This window comes from Triturus cristatus, chromosome 11, assembly GCF_964204655.1.
Source record: "Triturus cristatus chromosome 11, aTriCri1.1, whole genome shotgun sequence".
NCBI classification, from domain to species: domain Eukaryota; kingdom Metazoa; phylum Chordata; class Amphibia; order Caudata; family Salamandridae; genus Triturus; species Triturus cristatus.
Genome location: NC_140594.1, coordinates 915,930,634 through 915,943,211, shown reverse-complemented (window position 1 = coordinate 915,943,211; position 12,578 = coordinate 915,930,634).

Here is a 12,578-nt window from a genome sequence, read left to right as displayed (position 1 = left end):
AACACTACTGCCCTACCCTAAACCTTAAATCTACCCCAGCACGACACCCTACACTACCCAAACACCACTGCACTACCCTAAACCCTAAAACACTACCCCAGCACAACCCCTACAATACACAAACACCACTGTACTACCCTAAACTCGAAATCTACCCCAGCACGACCCTCTACACTACTCAAGCACGTCTGCACTACCCTAAACCCTAAAACACTACTCCCAGCACGACCCCCTACACTACCCAAACACCACTGCGCCATCCTAAACCCTAAAACACTACCCCCAGCACGACCCCCTACACAACCCAAACACGACTGCGCTACCCTAAACCCTAAAACACTACCCCAGCACGAACCCCTACACTACCCAAAGACAACTGCCTTAACCTAAACCCTAAAACACTAACCGCAGCATGACCCCCTACACTACCTAAACACCACTGCACTACTCTAAACCCTATACGCTACCCCAGCACGACCCCCTACACTACCCAAGCACCTCTGCAGTACCCTAAACCCTAAAACACTATCCCAGCACGACCCTCTACAGTACCCAAACACCACTGCACTACCCTAAACCCTAAATCTACTCCCAGCATGACCCCCTATACTACCCAAACACCACTGCACTACCCTAAACCTTAAAACACAACCCCCTACACTACACAAACACCACTGCACTTCCCTTTACCCTAAAACACTACCCCCAGCATGACCCCCTACACTACACCAACACTATTGCACTACCCTAAACCCCAAATCACTACCCCTATACTACACAAACACCACTGCACTACCCTAAACCCTAAAACACTACCCCGGCACGACCCAATACACTACCCAAAAAAAACTGCGCTACCCTAAGCCATAAAACACTACCCCCGGCATGACCCCCTACACTACCCAAACACTACTGCGCTACTCTAAACCCTAAAACACTACCCCAGAATGACCCCCTACACTACCCAAACACCATTGCACTACCCTAAACCTTAGATCTACCCCAGCACGACCCCTACACTACCCAAACATCACTGCACTACCCTAAACCCTAAAACACTACCCCAGCACAACCCCTACAATACACAAACACCACTGCACTACCCTAAACTCGAAATCTACCCCAGCACGACCCCCTACACTACTCAAGCACGTCTGCACTACCCTAAACCCTAAAACACTACTCCCAGCACGACCCCCTACACCACCCAAACACCACTGTGCTACCCTAAACCCTAAAACACTACCCCCAGCACGACCCCCTTCACTACCCAAACACGACTGCGCTACCCTAAACCCTAAAACACTACCCCAGCACGAACCCCTACACTACCCAAACACAACTGCCTTAACCTAAACCCTAAAACACTACCCCAGCACAATCCCCTACACTACCCAAACACCACTGCGCTACCCTAAACCCTAAAACACTACCCTCAGCACGACCCCTACACTACCCAAACACCACTGCTGTAACCTAAACCCTAAAACACTGACCCCAGCATGACCCCCTACACTACCTAAACACCTCTGCACTACTCTAAACCCTATACGCTACCCCAGCACGACCCCCTACACTACCCAAGCACCTCTGCAATACCCTAAACCCTAAAACATTATCCCAGCACGACCCTCTACAGTACCCAAACACCACTGCACTACCCTAAACCCTAAATCTACTCCCAGCATGACCCCTATACTACCAAAACACCACTGCACTACCCTAAACCTTAAAACACAACCCCCTACACTACACAAACACCACTGCACTTCCCTTTACCCTAAAACACTACCCCCAGCATGACCCCCTACACTACACCAACACTATTGCACTACCCTAAACCCTAAAACACTACCCCTATACTACACAAACACCACTGCACTACCCTAAACCCTAAAACACTACCCCCGGCACGACCCAATACACTACCCAAAAACCACTGCGCTGCCCTAATCCATAAAACACTACCCCCGGCATGACCCCCTACACTACCCAAACACTACTGCGCTACTCTAAACCCTAAAACACTACCCCAGCACGACCCCCTACACTACCCAAACACCATTGCACTACCCTAAACCTTAAATCTACCCCAGCACGACCCCCTACACTACCCAAACACCACTGCACTACCCTAACCCCTAAAACACTACCCCAGCACAACCCCTACAATACCCAAACACCACTGCACTACCCTAAACCCTAAATCTACTCCCAGCATGACCCCCTATACTACCCAAACACCACTGCACTACCCTAAACCTTAAAACACAACCCCCTACACTACACAAACACCACTGCACTTCCCTTTACCCTAAAACACTACCCCCAGCATGACCCCCTACACTTCACCAACACTATTTCACTACCCTAAACCCTAAAACACTACCCCTATACTACACAAACACCACTGCACTACCCTAAAACTCTAAAACACTACCCCAGCATGACCCCCTAGACTACACAAACACCTCTGTACTACCCTAAACCCTAAAACACTACCCCAGGCACGAACCCGCAAACACTACACAAACACCACTGCACTACCCTAAACCCTAAATCTACACCCAGCATGACCCCCATACTACCCAAACACCACTGCACTACCCTAAACCTTAAATCTACCCTCAGGAATACCCCCTACACTACCCAAACACCACTGCACTACACTAAACCCTAAAACACTACCCCCAAAACTACACAAACACCACTGCACTATCCTAAACCCTAAAACACTACCCCAGAAAGACCACTACACTACCCAAACACCATTGCACTACCCTAAACCTTAAATCCACCCCAGCAGGACCCCGTACACTACCCAAACACCACTGTACTACCCTAAATCCTAAAACACTGCCCTAGAACGACCCCCTACACTACACAAACACCACTGCACTGCCCTACACCCTAAAACACAAACCCCAGCACGATCCCTATACTGCACGAACACCACTGCAGTACGCTAAACCCTAAAACACTATCCCAGCACGACCCTCTACAGTACCCAAACACCCCTGCACTACCCTAAACCCTAAATCTACTCCCAGCATGACCCCCTATACTACCCAAACACCACTGCACACCCTAAACCTTAAAACACAACCCCCTACACTACACAAACACCACTGCACTTCCCTTTACCCTAAAACACTACCCCCAGCACGACCCCCTACACTACCCAAACACCACTGTGCTACCCTAAACCCTAAAACACTACCCCCAGCACGACCCCCTTCACTACCCAAACACGACTGCGCTACCCTAAACCCTAAAACACTACCCCAGCACGAACCCCTACACTACCCAAACCCAACTGCCTTAACCTAAACCCTAAAACACTACCCCAGCACGATCCCCTACACTACCCAAACACCACTGCGCTACCCTAAACCCTAAAACACTACCCTAAGCATGACCCCTACACTACCCAAACACCACTGCTGTAACCTAAACCCTAAAACACTAACCCCAGCATGACCCTCTACACTACCTAAACACCACTGCACTACTCTAAACCCTATACGCTACCCCAGCACAATCCCCTACACTACTCAAGCACCTCTGCAGTACCCTAAACCCTAAAACACTATCCCAGCATGACCCTCTACAGTACCCAAACACCACTGCACTACCCTAAACACTAAATCTACTCCCAGCATGACCCCCTATACTACCCAAACACCACTGCACTACCCTAAACCTTAAAACACAACCCCCTACACTACACAAACACCACTGCACTTCCATTTACCCTAAAACACTACCCCCAGCATGACCCCCTGCACTACACCAACACTATTGCACTACCCTAAACCCTAAAACACTACCCCTATCCTACACAAACACCACTGCACTACCCTAAACCCTAAAACACTACCACCGGCACGACCCAATACACTACCCAAAACCCACTGCGCTACCCTAAGCCATAAAACACTACCCCTGGCATGACCCCCTACACTACCCAAACACTACTGTGCTACTCTAAGCCCTAAAACACTACCCCAGCACAACCCCCTACACTACCCAAACACCATTGCACTACCCTAAACCTTAAATCTACCCCAGCACGACCCCCTACACTACCCAAACACCACTGCACTACCCTAAACCCTAAAACACTACCCCAGCACAACCCCTACAATACACAAACACCACTGCACTACCCTAAACTCAAAATCTACCCCAGCACGACCCCCTACACTACTCAAGCACGTCTGCACTACCCTAAACCCTAAAACACTACTCCCAGCACGACCCCCAACACTACCCAAACACCACTGCGCCATCCTAAACCCTAAAACACGACCCCCAGCACGGCCCCCTACACTACCCAAACACCACTGTGCTACCCTAAACCCTAAAACACTACCCCCAGCACGACCCCCTTCACTACCCAAACACGACTGCGCTACCCTAAACCCTAAAACACTACCCCAGCACGAACCCCTACACTACCCAAACACAACTCCCTTAAACTAAACCCTAAAACACTACCCCAGCACAATCCCCTACACTACCCAAACACCACTGCGCTACCCTAAACCCTAAAACACTACCCTCAGCACGACCCCTACAGTACCCAAACACCACCGCTGTAACCTAAACCCTAAAACACTAACACCAGCATGACCCCCTACACTACCTAAACACCTCTGCACTACTCTAAACCCTATATGCTTCCCCAGCACGACCCCCTACACTACCCAAGCACCTCTGCAGTACCCTAAACCCTAAAACATTATCCCAGCACGACTCTCTACAGTACCCAAACACCACAGCACTACCCTAAACCCTAAATCTACTCCCAGCATGACCCCCTATACTACCCAAACACCACTGCACTTCCCTTTACCCTAAAACACTACTCCCAGCATGACCCCCTACACTACACCAACACTATTGCACTACCCTAAACCCTAAAACACTACCCCTATACTACACAAACACCACTGCACTGCCCTAAACCCTAAAACACTACCCCAGCATGACCCCCTAGACTACACAAACACCTCTGTACTACCCTAAACCCTAAAACACTACCCCAGGCACGAACCCGCAAACACTACACAAACACCACTGCACTACCCTAAACCCTAAATCTACACCCAGCACGACCCCCAATACTACCCAAACACCACTGCACTAACCTACACCCTAAATCTACCCCCAGGAAGACCCCCTACACTACCCAAACACACCTGCACTACACTAAACCCTAAAACACTACCCCCAAAACTACACAAACACCACTGCACTATCCTAAACCCTAAAACACTACCCCAGAAAGACCACTACACTACCCAAACACCATTGCACTACCCTAAACCTTAAATCTACCCCAGCATGACCCCCTACACTACCCAAACACCACTGTACTACCCTAAATCCTAAAACACTACCCTAGTACGACCCCCTACACTACACAAACACCACTGCACTACCCTACACCCTAAAACACAACCCCGAGCACGATCCCTCCACTGCACAAACACCACTGCACTACCCTAAACCCTAAACCACTACCCCTAGCATGACCCCCTACACTACATAAACACCACTGCACTGCCCTAAACCCTAAAACACTACCCCTAAACTATACAAACAGCACTGCAATACCCTAACCCCTAAAACACTACCAATAGCACTACCCTACACTACACAAACACCATTGCACTACCCTAAACCTTAAATCTACCCTCAGCCAGCATAACCCCTTACACTACCCAAACACCCCTGCACTACCCTAAACCCTAACACACTACACCCGGCTTGACCCCCTACACTACCCAAACACCACTGCTCTACCCTTAACCCTAAAACACTGCCCCCGGCATGACCCCCTACACTACCCAAACACCACTGCACTACCCTAACCCTAAAACACTACCCTGGCATGACCCCCTACACTACCCAAACACCACTGCACTACCCTAACCCTAAAACACTACCCCCGGCAGGACGCCCTACACTACCCAAACACCACTGCGCTACCCTAAACCCTAAAACACTACCCCCGGCATGACCCCCTACACTACCCAAACACCACTGCGCTACCCTAAACCCTAAAACACTACCCCCGGCACGACCCCCTACCATACACAAACACCACTGCGCTACCCTAAACCCTAAAACACTACCCCCGGCACGACCCAATACACAACCCAAAAACCACTGCGCTACCCTAAGCCATAAAACACTAACCCCTGGCACGACCCCCTACTCTACCCAAACACTACTGCGCTACTCTAAACCCTAAAACACTACCCAAGCACGACCCCCTACACTACCCAAACACCATTGCACTACCCTAAACCTTAAATCTACCCCAGCACGACCCCCTACACTACCCAAACACCACTGCACTACCCTAAACCCTTAAACACTACCCCAGCACAACCCCTACAATACACAAACACCACTGCACTACCCTAAACTAGAAATCTACCCCAGCATGACCCCCTACACTACGCAAACACCACTGCACAACCCTAAATCCTAAATCGTCCCCCAGCATGACCCCCTACACTACACAAACACTACTGCACTATCCTAAACCCGAAAACACTACACCCGGCATGACCACCTACACTACCCAAACACCACTGAGCTACCCTAAACCCTAAAACACTACCCCCAGCACGACCCCCTACACTACGCAAACACCACTGCACAACCCTAAATCCTAAATCGTCCCCCAGCATGACCCCCTACACTACACAAACACTACTGCACTACCCTTAACCCTAAAACACTACCCCTGGCACGACACCCTACACTACACAAAAACCACTGCGCTACACTAAACCCTAAAACACTACCCCCGGCACGACCCCCTACACTACCCAAACACATGGTGCGCTACCCTAAACCCTAAAACACTACCCCCCGCATGACCCCCTACCCTACCCAAACACCACTGCACTACCCCAAACCCTAAACCACTACCCCAGCTTAACCCCCTACACTACCAAAACACTATTGCACTACCCTAAACATTAAATCTACCCCAGAACGACCCTCTACACTACCCAAACACCACTGCACTACCCTAAACCCTAAAACACTACCCCAGCACGACCCCCTACACTACACAAACACCACTGCACTACCCTAAACCCTAAATCTAACCCCAGCACGACCCTCTACACTACAAAAACACCACTGCACTACCCTAAACCCTAAAACACTACCCCCAGCATGACCCCTACACTACACAAACACCACTGCACTACCCTGAACCCTAAAACACTACCCCCAGCACGACCCCCTACACTACCTGAACACCACAGCACTACCCTAAACACTAAAACACTACCCCCTGCACGACCCCCTACACTACCTAAAACCACTGCACTGCCCTAAACCCTAAAACACTACCCCATACACTACACAAACAGCACTGCACTACCCTAAACCCTAAAACAGTACACCCAGCACGACCCCCTAGACTACACAAAAACCATTGCACTACACTAAACTTTAAATCTACCCCCAGCACGACCCCTTACACTATCCAAACACCACTGCGCTACCCTAAACCCTAAACCGCTATCCCCAGCATGGCCCCCTACACTACCCAAACACTACTGCGCTACCCTAAACCCTAAAACACTACCCCCGGCATGACCCCCTACACTACCCAAACACCATTGCACTACCCTAAACCTTAAATCTACCCCAGCACGACCCCCTACACTACCCAAACACCACTGCACTACCCTAAACCCTAAAACACTACCCCAGCACAACCCCTACAATACACAAACACCACTGCACTACCCTAAACTCAAAATCTACCCCAGCACGGCCCCCTACACTACTCAAGCACGTCTGCACTACCCTAAACCCTAAAACACTACTCCCAGCACGACCCCCTACACTACCCAAACACCACTGCGCCATCCTAAACCCTAAAACACGACCCCCAGCACGACCCCCTACACTACCCAAACACCACTGTGCTACCCTAAACCCTAAAACACTACCCCCAGCACGACCCCCTTTACTACCCAAACACGACTGCGCTACCCTAAACCCTAAAACACTACCCCAGCACGAACCCCTACACTACCCAAACACAACTGCCTTAAACTAAACCCTAAAACACTACCCCAGCACGATCCCCTACACTACCCAAACACCACTGCGCTACCCTAAACCCTAAAACACTACCCTCAGCATGACCCCTACAGTACCCAAACACCACCGCTGTAACCTAAACCCTAAAACACTAACACCAGCATGACCCCCTACACTACCTAAACACCTCTGCACTACTCTAAACCCTATATGCTACCCCAGCACGACCCCCTACACTACCCAAGCACCTCTGCAGTACCCTAAACCCTAAAACATTATCCCAGCACGACTCTCTACAGTACCCAAACACCACAGCACTACCCTAAACCCTAAATCTACTCCCAGCATGACCCCCTATACTACCCAAACACCACTGCACTTCCCTTTACCCTAAAACACTACCCCCAGCATGACCCCTACACTACACCAACACTATTGCACTACCCTAAACCCTAAAACACTACCCCTATACTACACAAACACCACTGCGCTACCCTAAACCCTAAAACACTACCCCAGCATGACCCCCTAGACTACACAAACACCTCTGTACTACCCTAAACCCTAAAACACTACCCCAGGCACGACCCCCTACCATACACAAACACCACTGCGCTACCACTAAACCCTAAAACACTACCCCCGGCACAACCCCCTACACTACCCAAACACCACTGCACTACCCTAACCCCTAAAACACTACCCCCGGCACGACCCAATACACAACCCAAAAACCACTGCGCTACCCTAAGCCATAAAACACTAACCCCTGGCACGACCCCCTACTCTACCCAAACACTACTGCGCTACTCTAAACCCTAAAACACTACCCCAGCACGACCCCCTACACTACCCAAACACCATTGCACTACCCTAAACCTTAAATCTACCCCAGCACGACCCCCTACACCACCCAAACACCACTGCACTACCCTAAACCCTTAAACACTACCCCAGCACAACCCCTACAATACACAAACACCACTGCACTACCCTAAACTAGAAATCTACCCCAGCATGACCCCCTACACAACGCAAACACCACTGCACAACCCTAAATCCTAAATCGTCCCCCAGCATGACCCCCTACACTACACAAACACTACTGCACTACCCTAAACCCGAAAACACTACACCCGGCATGACCACCTACACTACCCAAACACCACTGAGCTACCCTAAACCTTAAAACACTACCCCCAGCACGACCCCCTACACTACGCAAACACCACTGCACAACCCTAAATCCTAAATCGTCCCCCAGCATGACCCCCTACACTACACAAACACTACTGCACTACCCTTAACCCTAAAACACTACCCCTGGCACGACACCCTACACTACACAAACACCACTGCGCTACACTAAACCCTAAAACACTACCCCCGGCACGACCCCCTACACTACCCAAACACATGGTGCACTACCCTAAACCCTAAAACACTACCCCCGGCACGACCCCCTACGCTACCCAAACACCACTGCGCAACCCAAAACCCTAAAACACTTCCCCCGCATGACCCCCTACCCAAACACCACTGCACTACCCCAAACCCTAAAACACTACCCCAGCTTAACCCCCTACACTACCAAAACACTATTGCACTACCCTAAACATTAAATCTACCCCAGAACGACCCTCTACACTACACAAACACCACTGCACTACCCTAAACCCTAAATCTAACCCCAGCACGACCCTCTACACTACAAAAACACCACTGCACTACCCTAAACCCTAAAACACTACCCCCAGCATGACCCCTACACTACACAAACACCACTGCACTACCCTGAACCCTAAAACACTACCCCCAGCACGACCCCCTACACTACCTGAACACCACAGCACTACCCTAAACACTAAAACACTACCCCCTGCACGACCCCCTACACTACCTAAAACCACTGCACTGCCCTAAACCCTAAAACACTACCCCATACACTACACAAACAGCACTGCACTACCCTAAACCCTAAAACAGTACACCCAGCACGACCCCCTAGACTACACAAAAACCATTGCACTACACTAAACTTTAAATCTACCCCCAGCACGACCCCTTACACTATCCAAACACCACTGCGCTACCCTAAACCCTAAACCGCTATCCCCAGCATGGCCCCCTACACTACCCAAACACTACTGCGCTACCCTAAACCCTAAAACACTACCCCCGGCACGACCCCCTACACTACCCAAACACCAATGCACTACCCTAAACCCTGAAACACTACCCCCGGCACAACCCCCTACACTACCCAAACACCACTGCGCTACCCTAAACCCTAAAACACTACCCCCGGCACGACCCCCTACCATACACAAACACCACTGCGCTACCCTAAACCCTAAAACACTACCCCCGGCACGACCCAATACACAACCCAAAAACCACTGCGCTACCCTAAGCCATAAAACACTAACCCCTGGCACGACCCCCTACTCTACCCAAACACTACTGCGCTACTCTAAACCCTAAAACACTACCCCAGCACGACCCCCTACACTACCCAAACACCATTGCACTACCCTAAACCTTAAATCTACCCCAGCACGACCCCCTACACTACCCAAACACCACTGCACTACCCTAAACCCTTAAACACTACCCCAGCACAACCCCTACAATACACAAACACCACTGCACTACCCTAAACTAGAAATCTACCCCAGCATGACCCCCTACACTACGCAAACACCACTGCACAACCCTAAATCCTAAATCGTCCCCCAGCATGACCCCCTACACTACACAAACACTACTGCACTATCCTAAACCCGAAAACACTACACCCGGCATGACCACCTACACTACCCAAACACCACTGAGCTACCCTAAACCCTAAAACACTACCCCCAGCACGACCCCCTACACTACGCAAACACCACTGCACAACCCTAAATCCTAAATCGTCCCCCAGCATGACCCCCTACACTACACAAACACTACTGCACTACCCTTAACCCTAAAACACTACCCCTGGCACGACACCCTACACTACACAAACACCACTGCGCTACACTAAACCCTAAAACACTACCCCCGGCACGACCCCCTACACTACCCAAACACATGGTGCGCTACCCTAAACCCTAAAACACTACCCCCGGCACGACCCCCTACGCTACCCAAACACCACTGCGCAACCCAAAACCCTAAAACACTTCCCCCGCATGACCCCCTACCCTACCCAAACACCACTGCACTACCCCAAACCCTAAACCACTACCCCAGCTTAACCCCCTACACTACCAAAACACTATTGCACTACCCTAAACATTAAATCTACCCCAGAACGACCCTCTACACTACCCAAACACCACTGCACTACCCTAAACCCTAAAACACTACCCCAGCACGACCCCCTACACTACACAAACACCACTGCACTACCCTAAACCCTAAATCTAACCCCAGCACGACCCTCTACACTACAAAAACACCACTGCACTACCCTAAACCCTAAAACACTACCCCCAGCATGACCCCTACACTACACAAACACCACTGCACTACCCTGAACCCTAAAACACTACCCCCAGCACGACCCCCTACACTACCTGAACACCACAGCACTACCCTAAACACTAAAACACTACCCCCTGCACGACCCCCTACACTACCTAAAACCACTGCACTGCCCTAAACCCTAAAACACTACCCCATACACTACACAAACAGCACTGCACTACCCTAAACCCTAAAACAGTACACCCAGCACGACCCCCTAGACTACACAAAAACCATTGCACTACACTAAACTTTAAATCTACCCCCAGCACGACCCCTTACACTATCCAAACACCACTGCGCTACCCTAAACCCTAAACCGCTATCCCCAGCATGGCCCCCTACACTACCCAAACACTACTGCGCTACCCTAAACCCTAAAACACTACCCCCGGCATGACCCCCTACACTACCCAAACACCATTGCACTACCCTAAACCTTAAATCTACCCCAGCACGACCCCCTACACTACCCAAACACCACTGCACTACCCTAAACCCTAAAACACTACCCCAGCACAACCCCTACAATACACAAACACCACTGCACTACCCTAAACTCAAAATCTACCCCAGCACGACCCCCTACACTACTCAAGCACGTCTGCACTACCCTAAACCCTAAAACACTACTCCCAGCACGACCCCCTACACTACCCAAACACCACTGCGCCATCCTAAACCCTAAAACACGACCCCCAGCACGACCCCCTACACTACCCAAACACCACTGTGCTACCCTAAACCCTAAAACACTACCCCCAGCACGACCCCCTTTACTACCCAAACACGACTGCGCTACCCTAAACCCTAAAACACTACCCCAGCACGAACCCCTACACTACCCAAACACAACTGCCTTAAACTAAACCCTAAAACACTACCCCAGCACGATCCCCTACACTACCCAAACACCACTGCGCTACCCTAAACCCTAAAACACTACCCTCAGCATGACCCCTACAGTACCCAAACAC